General features: G+C 53.3%; 1 protein-coding gene across 1 annotated transcript in view; it reads left to right on the plus strand.

Moving 5' to 3' along the window:
- The first annotated feature begins 5,906 nt into the window (after positions 1 to 5,906).
- The window catches only part of Ppard (peroxisome proliferator activated receptor delta), a 72,853-nt gene continuing 67,459 nt past the window's right edge, over positions 5,907 to 11,300 (plus strand). The window contains exons 1-2 of the mRNA XM_028888373.2: positions 5,907 to 6,035; positions 10,278 to 10,361. The gene's annotated coding sequence lies outside the window, so the exon portion shown is untranslated. The remainder of the gene's footprint in view (positions 6,036 to 10,277; positions 10,362 to 11,300) is intronic.

Consider the following 11,300-nt stretch of genomic DNA (forward strand, 5'->3'; position numbering starts at 1 on the left):
GGCCAGGTCTGACGTTTGGTGCGAGCCATTATCTAGAAAGGGTTCCTGCCCTCCTGGAGCTGGCTTGCTATCTGGTCACAAAGTTCACAGCTTCTGCAAGTGAACCTGGTGCTCTTTCAAGGAAGTTTGTGACATTTAAAGTGTCACAGAAACAGCTGCTAGCACGAGAGGGTGCAGAGGTGAGGGCTGGGGGGGGCGGAGTCCAGACTCCAAGTGCTGTGGGGATAACCGGGGCCGAGGGATGCTGAAGGTGGTGCTGGGACTTGAGGCTGCCCTGGATGCTGTCTTGTTCCTGCGGTGCTGAGGATGGAAACCAGGGCCTCGGGAACGTTCCCTCGCTGCTCACCCCTCGGGAGCTGCCGCTCCAGGGCAGCCCTCCCTCACTCTTCTTTTGTTTATTAATTTTTTTTATATGTGTTGTTGCTGTATGCTGGGCTGCCCTCAGACTCACTCTAGCCCAGGCTTGCCTCCACTCACAGTCTGCCCGACAGCCTCCCACACACTGACATGTCAGGTGTGTGCCACCAAGCCAGCACGCTCTCAGTGTCCTACACATATGAAGGAGACCAGGACAGCACTCAATAAGTAGGTCTGAAGAAGCACTGAGTATCTGGGTACAAGAAGGCTGAATTCTAAGCCCCGTATGGGGCTGTAATTCCAGCCCTGAGGGGCAGGAGGAGGCATGGTGGATCAAAAGTTTGACCAAAATAAAGGGGAGTGGGAATACACAGATGAAGAAAAAACTTTTAAGCCAGTCTGATCTACATATCAAGTCTCCGTCTCAAAACACACACACACACACACACACACACACACACACACACACACACACTGGCATGCGCACTCAGGATCTGGCTATTGGAGGGCATAGGACTGATGGATTAATGTCCTTCTGATTGGAGAAGGGAATCTGTAGTGTGCAAAGAGTTGGGAGAAAATCAGTTTGTCAGTTCCCGAGTGCTGTGTATGGAAATGGTCTTCCTGTTTTCAACCTCACCTTCTCTGCTTTCAAAAGGAAGTCTGGCCATTCCTTCATCCATTCATTCTCCTGCCAGAGTGGACTATCCAGGGGAATCAGGAGTTCAAAGTCCCTGGAAGCATCCTCTGACCTCATGCTCTGCTCTTTATGGTACATGTGCACTTGCACACGTACACACTAGTGATAAATAAACTGACAGAGGCAAGAGGATCGGAAGTTCAAGGTCATCCTTGGCTACATACAGAGGACATTTGAGACCATCCTGGAATATGTGAAACCCTGTTGGTCTCAAAACAGTAATGAGACAACAAAACAAAAACAGGAAAAGGGGGAGATATGATAAAAATCAAATAACTTCTGGGCAAGGTAGCACATGCCTTTAGTCCCAGCACCTGAAAGGCAGAGGCAGGAGGATCTCTGAGAGTTCCAGGGCCGCCTGGTCTACATCCGGAGTTCTAGGACAGCCAGGAACATAGTACGTCACCCCCCACACACACACACTCACCATCTAAACAAAACAAAACACACACACACACACACACACACACACACACACACACACACACGAAGGAGGAGGAAAGAAAAGTAACAGAAGGCCTGCTTAAGAGAGTCTCGAAAACTAGACAGAGTTGATTGATTGAGTTGATTAGTTGATTTCAAAATCTTTATTATCTTTTTTGAGACAAGATCTATAGCCCAGGCTTATTAGGAACTTGAGATCTCTATCTGCCTCAGCCTTCCCAGAGCTGGGATGACAGGCATGTACCACCATGACTGACTAAATCATCAACCATATGTTGATAAAGTTTGTTGTTTGGGGGTTGTTTATTAAGCCAGGGTCTCATATAGCCCAAACTGACTTGGAACTCACTGTGAGGCTGAGGCTGGCCTCGAACTCCTGCTCCTTCTGCCCCTACCTCCCAAGTGTTGGGTTGTAAGTGTGTACACCATCTTACATGGCTAAGGTGAGTTTGTGTTCCTGCCATGCTGTGGTCACATGGGGCCTTCCCACATCCCAGCCCTACGAAGAACTTAGACTCGAAATCACCAACTATCCCCTGTGCCTCAGTTTCCCCAGTGGGTTCTCCAGCGTCCTGGGGTGAGGCATGGGCAAACACTGATGGTTGAGGTATGATGTAACAAGGACGACCACATGATGGCTGAATGCAATCTAATTTTGAGCAGCATGGTCGTCTTGGGGGCCAGAAGATATCTCCTAGTTTTTAGTCCCAAGGCTAGAAAATAACTCCTGCTGGGTGGCAGTGGTGGTGGCCCACGCCTTTAGTCCCAGCACTGGGGAGACAGAGGCAGGTGGATCTCTGGTCTACAAAGTGAGTTCCAGGACTGCCAGGGCTACACAGAGAAACATTGTCTTGAAAAAACAAACAAATAATAAATAAATAAAATAAAATAATTCCCCCATCCTGTCCAACATCTTGAAAGGAGAGTGTGTCCTGTTCCATACCCCCCAAACTCTGGGGTTCTCACAGGGAACATAGTCATTGTGGCCCCAGGCTCTCTACCTTGGTGTGGCTTCTGTGTAAGGATGGGTGGGGACACAGGGCTGGCGTGCCTCAGGCATGTTAGACCTTGTTGTAAGGGGCCACCCAGACCTGGCAAGTGACTGCTTTGAATCGCTACCCTTGCCCCTGCCGCAGAGAAGGGGAAGGAGGGGATTGATTCCCAAGAGTCAGCAGGCGCCACCTGCAGGCCAGAGGTGGCACAGCTCTGAGCGGGACGCTAGGGGACAAGCTCCGCAGACACTGGGCATCTCCGGGCAGGTCTGGGGAGCTGAGACCCCTGGCTCCCTTCAAAGGGCCATAAAAACTTGGCAGGAATCTGCTTTTCCCGCCCAGCTGCCCCAAAGGCAAATCTAGCCAACAGGAAGATTTGGGAGCACTGTTTCAGGCAGGGTTGTGATTCAAGTAACAGAAGCAGACTGATTATTATTTAACTATTTATGAAGGCGAATGAGTTCAGCATGGCACACGTGTGGAGACCAGAGGACAAGCTGCAGGAATCAGCCCTCTCCTGGGACCGTGTGCGTCCTGAGGAGGGGACGGGTCACAGGCTTAGCAACAGGCACCCTTACCCACTGAACCATCTTACCAGCCCCCAAACAGAATACTTAAGAACCCAGGGGGAGCGGGTGAGATGGCTCAGCATGCAAGGGGGCTTGCGGACAAGCCTGGCCATCTGATTGCAAGTCCCAGGACCCACGTGATGGAAAGACTGACTCCTGTAAGATGTGCCCTGACCTTCGCATGTGTGCACAAGTGCGCGCACACACATACACACACACTTGTGCAGGCAAGTAGACACACGCATGCACACATGCACATCCCTGAGTGCACACATGTGCACACACATGCACACACACACACACACACAATAAATACACTGTAACAAGAACCACAAAGGTTTGGATTTGGATATGGGGGGAGGAGTTAGGAAGCAGAGTGAGTGGTGAATAAGATCAAAATACATAATATGCAAGTACAAAATTCTCAGAACTAACAAAAATATTACACTATAAAAAAGAATTCAAAAGAGGGCTAGGGATGTAGCTCCGTCGGCCGAGAGCTTGCTTCACATGCATGGAGTCCTGGCCCACATGCCAGTGCCATGTGAACTGGCATGGAGGACTCCAGCACGTGGGTATGGAGACACGAAGGTCATCCTGTTCAAGACCAGCCTGAGGTCTTCCGTGGGAGCCTATCTAAACAAAAGATGGCAGAAGCCTTCGGGAGGACTTTTACTTCCACAGTCCATTTTTACTCCAGTCTCAGAGGACAAGAAAGGTGACATCTTTGCCAGGCTGTGGTGGCACACGCCTTTAATCCCAGCACTCGGGAGGCAGAGCCAGGCAGATCTCTGTGAGTTCGAGGCCAGCCTGGACTACAGAGGGAGTTCCAGGAAAGGCGCAAAGCTACACAGAGAAACCCTGTCTCGGAAAAAAAAAAAAAAAAAGTGACATCTTAAAAAACAATCAATACAAATTCATCTCAAGAAGCAATAAAAGGGCCGGGCAGTGGTGGCGCACGCCTTTAATCCCAGCACTGGGGAGGCAGAGGCAGGTGGATCTCTGAGTTCGAGGCCAGCCTGGTCTACAGAGTGAGTTCCAGGACAGCCAGGGATACACAGGGAAACCCTGTCTCAAAATACTGGGGAGGAGGGAGGGCAATAAAAGGGGGTAGAGAGACAGCTCTGAATTTAAGAGCTCCTGCTGCACTAGCAGGGGACCAGAGTTCAGATCCCAGGATACACACAAAAGCAGGGCATGGTCCTGAGCACTCCTGTAACTGCAGACCATCGGGCCAGAACCAGGATAGCCTAGACTTGCTGGCTGACAACCTATCCCACAAAACAAGAGCTCCTTATTCATGGAGAGACCCTGCCTCAAAGGAACAATGTGGAAATCTATCCATGGAGGATGCTCAACACTCTTCTCTGTCCAAGCTGGAGCTCACACACACACACACACACACACACACACACACACACACACACACGACAGAGAGACAGAGAGAGAGACAGAGAAAGAGAGAGAGACAGAGAACAGAAGTGGTGTGGGAATCTCAAATCCAGAGCGCTGAGGATGTGGTGTAAGCAGTGCCTGAAGAGGGCAGAGGTAGCCTTTAATGGAGGTGTAGAGGAGGGAGGTACTCCTGTTCCTGCCAGTCAAGTTTTGATCATTCCAAGATGATGAAACCAGCTCCTGCCAGATTGCCTTCTGGCTACATACCCTCTTAGGTACATGGTAAGAGGCGAGTTGGGATGAGAGGTCCTTCTTCTAGACAAGATCAGAATTTCCTCTGCCAGGGAAGGCAGCACCCCCCCTCCCCACTTAGGTAGACACAAGGTCCAGGACCATGAATTTCCAGTGACAGAGATCTCAAGATGGAAGAAAGTTCTTTTTGAATTTGTTTTCCCGTTGGGGAGGGTCTCATACGGCCCAGGCTGGCCTAGAACTGCTTCCTGCATAGCTAAAAATGACGTCGAACCTTTGATATTTCTTTATCCACCGCCTGAGTGCCAGAGGTACAATGTCACCATACCTCCCAGTTGTTTCTTTTTAATATTATTATTACATTTTTTTTAACTTATAGTGTGTATGTGTACACGTGTGCATGCATGGGGGTGTTGTAGAGGTCAGAGGATAACCAGGGACTGAATTCAAGTTATCAGGCTTGAAGGCAAAGCATGATTACCTGCTGAGTCATCGAATGAACCACCAGTTTTCTCCTCAAATAATAATAATAAAAAAATACTGGAGGGCTGGAGAGATGTTTCAGTGGTGAGGAGCACTGGCTGCTCTTGGAGAGGACCGCTGTTCCATTCCCAGCACCCACACGGAAGCTCTCCATTGGCTGTAACTCCGCTTGCAGGGATCCAACGCCCTCTTCTGGCCTCTGCTGGCACTGCACGCACATAGCGCGCAGACACGCAGACAAAACTCTCAGAGGTACAAAAATAGACAAATACTTTAAAAATGGGTCTGTGTATGTATTTTCATTCCCAGGTCTTTCATCCCCCACGCTCTGCCCTAGAACTCTTTTGAATATTAAAGTTTGCCTCTACTCCTTGCCCCGTTGCCCTTAGCTTTGCTTCTTTCAAAGCCACACAAGTCTGTGCCTAGTTTCTCCTCGGGAAGAGCGAGGAGGTCGTACTAGATGACCTCCACCTTCTTTCCTCGCTTTCCCTGCCCTAGCTTCTCCACCAGAGCCTTCCTGAGCTGCTGCTCCCACATCGGACTCCAGAGGGCGCTGCCGACGCGCCAGGGGCGCAGCAGGGCGGTGGGCGGAGCGATGGCCCCGGCGACGCGGCGATTGGTTGCTGCCCTGGGAAGAGGGCGTGTCGAGTGCCTGGCGGGGGAGCGGGGGGAGCGAGCGGCGCGGTGACGTCAGCGAGAGGGGCGGGGCCGGGGCTGGGAGCGTGTGACGCCGCAGGCCGCGGCGGAGCCGGGGATTAATGGGAAAAGTTTTGGCAGGAGCTGGGGGTTTCTGCGGAGCCTGCGGGACGGCTGCGGCGGCGGCGCGGGAGGCGACCGGGACAGGTCCGTGCGGGTCGGGAGAGGCCAGCGCGGCCCGGGCCGAGGGGGACGGTGGGGTCGGGGCTCCGGAGGCTGCGTTCCGCGGGGCTGCGGCTCCTCCACGCTCGGCCTGTGCGCTGAGGCTCCGCCACCGGGGTCCACAGTTCGGAGACCTCTGTGGCTGCTCCAAGCTGACATCCCGGGCGCCTCCTGCCCACCCTGAGCCCCTCTGTGGCCCCGTGGCTTCATCTCCTCCCGATTCCACGAGAACCCCATCTCCACCTCCCTTCTGACCTCTTCCCGAGTGCCTCCCTGGTGCCCTTCTCTACCCAGCCCTCTTTGGAGGTCCTCCTGCCTCCCCCGACAGCCTCCCATCCTTGTCCTGTCGGTCGTTGCTCTCTGTCCCCATCCCCGTCCCCTGCTTCTCCGGTTGCCTGATCCCTCCCCATCTTCCCTAGGATGTTGTGAGCCGGTCCGGTTTATCCGAGCCTCTTCTGTCCTGGCGGCCCGCAGAGGCCCTGCTTTTGCACGGCTCTGATTTCCTTGGGAGCAGTCCCGTCCCTGTCACCTCTGGTCACCCGACCGCTGCGCTTCTAGGTTCTTTGCCTCTGCTTCGGGGTGAACCCAGAGGTTTCCCCTTCGGTGGAGATGGGAGGGCGGTGGGGTGTTGACCATTCTTGACCGGGTCTGTTCGAGTGGGAGGGTTTACTGGGTGTTGTTGTACTGAGAGGGATGTCCAGTTGTTAGGCCCTGCTAATCTCAGCTTTACAATACTTCCCCTTTATGGGTCTGTTGACTTCCAGGAACCCTTGGGGAGAGACAGCTCTGAGTTGGATGTGTGCCAGCGGTAGCCGGAGGCCTCATATAACTAACTCTTTTCCCCTGCCAGGAAATAGGGATTCATTTGGGATATTATGGAGCCCATTTAAACCATGATACTTAAAGCTCTCTGCCCTCACTCCTCCCTTCCATGCTCTGCCCTATCCCAGAGAGCTAAGAGAAGTCTCCAGAAGCCATGCCCAGGGATGACTTTGGTCTTCAACGTGGGTTTTCTTCCCTGTACAGGCTCTAAAGAGCTTTTTTTGTTTAAAAGTTACATTTATTTATTTATATGGGGTGTGGATATGGGGTGAGGTGTAGGTGTGTGGAGGTCAGAGGACAAGGTACTGGAGTTGGGAGTTGGTTGTCTCATTCCATTGTGTGGGCCCTGGAAATAGACTCAGGACATCAAGGCTTGGTGGCAAGCACCTTTACCTGCTGAGCCCTTCACCAGCCCCAGAATACGTTCCCCTCTCCCTGTTTTTTTTTTTTTTTTTTTTTTTTTTAATGGATTATGGGCCTGCTAGCCCTGGGGCTGCTGGGTATCTGCACCCTTTAGTCATGATGCCTTGGCTAAAGGCCACTGGATTTCTGTCCTCGGTCTCTCACTGATGGAATGAGCCTTACATGTTGGTCACTGGACGTGGTCTCTCGGTACCTTTTCTTCTTCCATTTCCTGGACAGCTTCATTTCCTGTGGCTGGGAGAGGCAGCTGACGATGTTCCTTTTGCCCAGGTGTGGTCTGGGGTATTGCCTTGGTATCTGCCTGGGCAAGCTGTGGGATTGCACCAGGGAGGCCTTGCAAGGAACTTGAGCTGTCTGCTTCCAGGCACATGGATCATTGTCTGGGGTGTGCCTGGGCTTGGGCACCTTTATTTGGCCCTGGACCCCTGGAGACATCCTCAGGAAAGAATGTTTACCCTGTTTTTACCCACATGGCAGACCCTGGAAGCGTGACCCACTCTCCTATTAGAAGCGGGAGCCCCTTGTTACGCTGGTATCATGTCTTTAGCTTCCACTTGTGAGGGTTGCACTCCGTCTTTGAGCCAGAATAGGCCACAGAACAGGCAGCCTTCTGGAGCCACAGCCGGGAGCCAACAGAACCAGCCCGACCGGACCTTACAGTTTTGTGATCTCGGTGTACACTGACCCTTTTCCAGGAACGCAGCACGGTTGTGGCTGGCCTGTGGCTGGCCCCGGCTCCTCTCCACAGGCCCCCAAGCCCCCTCTGCAGTGCTGGATTCGGGGGAGTGGAGCAGAGAGTAGGTTAGAAGAGATCTTTTCTTTCTATGAAAAACATCCGTAAAGGTTTTATTTATTTTTTTTATATCTTTTACATCTATTTATTTATTTGTTTTTGTGTGAGTGTGTGGGACAAATTTTGGGAATCAGTTTTCTCTGTCGTATGGGTCCCAGGGATTGAACTCAGGTCATCAGGCTGGGTGGCAAGAACCTTTGCCCTCTGATTCACCCCCTCTCCCCCCTTTATATTTGAGACAGTATCACTCTGTAACCCAGGCTGGCCTTGAGTTCACTTTGTAGCTCAGGTTAGCCTCCTATCTGGCGGCCATCTTCCTGCTTCTGTCTTCTGAATGCTGGTATTACTGGGCTACATCACCCCACCCGAGTCATTTTTGAGGGGTGCAGTTGAGAGCTTGGCAATGATTAGTCCAGCCTCTGGCTCCCCAGAGACTCTGCTTGACACTCTTGGTGCATCTGTCTGTCTGTGCACCACGTCTGTGCTTGGTGCTGTGTGCCCTCAGAGGTCAGAAGAGGGCCTTGGAGCTGCTCCAACTGGAGTCACAGATGCTTGTGCACTGCTCTGTGGGTGCTGGGAATCGAACCTGGGTCTTCTGCAAACGTAACAAGTGCTCTTCACCTCTGAGCCATCTCTCCAGCCCCCTCCCTAACACCCTAGAGCAGTCTGCTCCTCTCCTGTCTTTACTTAACCAACAATCACAGCGTTCTGTGCTGAGGCGGTGCATGGAGCCTTGGGCAGAGCACAGGGCCAGTCCAGGAAGAGCCTCGAACATCCTAGCAGCGCTGGCCAGGTAGCCTCCTGGGGCGCATCCATTCTGCAGCCTTCAAGGGAATAGTTGTTTTCCATTCGGGGATTTTTGCAGATCGTGGGTCAATGCCTGTTTTCAAGGTGCGGGTGAACAGGCCCTTGCCAGTGGCATCTCCTGTCACCTCCATAGTTCACTGGATCGACCCCCAACCCCGACTCTGTTTGGAAACTTTTCTTCTTCTTGCCTTTTCTCTGCTGCGTTCTGGGGTGTCCTTCAAGCCCCCCAGGAAAAGCAGCCCGTATTCCCCCTCCCAGCCCCACCTACGGTCCCTTACTCTCTTTCCCAGAGGCCTGGGAGGATAGCCAGTGTGGGGACTAGCGTGGGAAACTGGTGCGCCTCGATTTTGGATAGAACACAGCTGCCTGGCTGCTGTGCACGCTGTCACCTGGGCTTGAGCCTGGCGTGGTCCTGGTACAGTGAGGCTCATCTCTTCAGGAGGCGTTAGAGCCGTGGCCTCCATCAGCTTCAGCTGAGTCCTCTCCTGAGGTCCACCTTCACGGGGTGCTGCTGCATGTCTGCGGGTGTGTGTGTGTGTGTGTGTGTGTGTATGTGTGTGTGTGTGCGCGTGTGTGGTGTGTGTGTGTGTGTGTGTGTGTGTGTGTGTGTGTGTGTACTCTAGTGCCCTCCTCTAGTACCTCTTGGGGAGCCAGCAGTGCCAGGCTAGCCCCATGGTACTGTCCCCCTTGGGGGCATTCCTCCCTACCCAGCACTCAGGCTGGCATGGCCTGCCAGGCTCTGGCCTGTATTCTGCCCGAAGCCCTGTGCCTGGTGCCCTTGTCTGTGCCGCGCCGTCCCAGATTGCCCTGTGGCTGTTTCTTGGAGATGGTTGGATGTCGCTGAGCATGTTTGCGTGCCACAAGAGCCAGGGGGTGTGGCTTGCTGTGGCAGCGGGATTCCAGGGTGTCGGAGGGGAGCTGGGTGCCTAGCTGGAGCCTGGCAGGGAAGCAGGCCGTCAGCATCAGGTTTCAGGCATGTGGGTCTTCTCCCCGGGCCTTCATAACTTGGGGCTGGTGACTGGGGCGTGACTTCAGTCTCTCTGTGTTCCCCTGAGGAATCTCGTGTGACTCAGGGCCTCTCCTTTTATGAGCTGGTGGGGTGTTGGGCACTACCTCTTTTTACCTTGGCAGCTGCTTCCGCCCCACCCAGGTAAGATCAGCAGAGCTGGTGTCTGCTTGCTTGGAAGTGCAGACTCCTTCCAGGATTGGGAAATATTTGCTGACTCAAGCTCAGCTCAGCAGCCTCCCAGGGTGTGTGTGTGTGTGTGAGGTCACATGGGACCACTGGTTTTTGCGTCCCAGTATTCCGTTTCCTATCGCTTTTTTTGGGGGGGACCCTGGCACCACTCAGTTACGGACCACGGTCCCTTTCTGTCTTGCAGCGCTGTGCAGCGGTGTGGGTATGCACGTGGCACTCACTCAGTGGCTCCTGCTCACCGACAGATGAAGACGAACCCACGGTAAAGGTAAAGCCCGCTTCACTGACTCGGGTGTCTCGTCTGGCGGACGGCCACTGGCTCCACATAGGCGCCGGGCCTCGCGGGATTCCGCAGGCTGAGTCCCCGATCACGGGCGCCTATCACAGCATCTGCACCATCGCTTAACGCCCAGTGGGCGCTCCTTAAGGGGTCATCCGTTGCGTGTGGCACATGTAGGTCTTTTAGGAGTGTGGAGTGTGGTACCTTGGTACCCACTGAAAAATAAACTCCACAAAAACAAGGACTTACTCTTGCTCTTCTTGTGTCTCAGGGACTCCATGCTACAGAGGGTAGTCAGTGTTTGTTGAGTGACTAAATGAACATTCTTTCTTCTCTGCCATGTGGGTGCAATGGGTCACCAAGATGTGCCGTTCATCGTTTTCTTCCACTTATCCATAGATGTGTTGCTGTTTGGAGACAGAGCCTGGATTTGTAGCCAGGCTGGTCTAGAACTCCAGATCCCTTTGCTTCTCTTTCCTAAGTGCTAGAACTGGGGGGGTGTGCCCTCACATCTGTCAGGGACATGATGGACGTTTGATCCCTGCCCTCAGGTCTGTGGGGCAGAAATGGGGGCTCTTCCTTCTCTGCTGGGTGTCTGAGCCCTCAGCAGAATCTAACAATGCTTTGGGCTCCCCATGCTGTTTCTCTGTTCTCAGGACGCCTGGCAGGTTCTAGAAACTCTCAGAAGGGGCACCCCAGGGGGTTTGATGGTCATTGTCTTGCCGGTTTGGCAGGCTGGATCATGGCGGGTCCCTGCTGGGGGCTGGGGAAACCTGGCTCCGTTTTCATCTCTGATGTTCAGTGGATCCAGGAGCTGCTGTGGCCTCCACACTTCCCTTCCTCGGCCTTTTACACCCGGCGGATTTTCCTGTTGCCAAGCAGGGTGGCCAGCCTGGAGCTGTGTGTCTGTCATAGGGCTCAGGTCGT

This window comes from Peromyscus leucopus, chromosome 16_21, assembly GCF_004664715.2.
Source record: "Peromyscus leucopus breed LL Stock chromosome 16_21, UCI_PerLeu_2.1, whole genome shotgun sequence".
NCBI classification, from domain to species: domain Eukaryota; kingdom Metazoa; phylum Chordata; class Mammalia; order Rodentia; family Cricetidae; genus Peromyscus; species Peromyscus leucopus.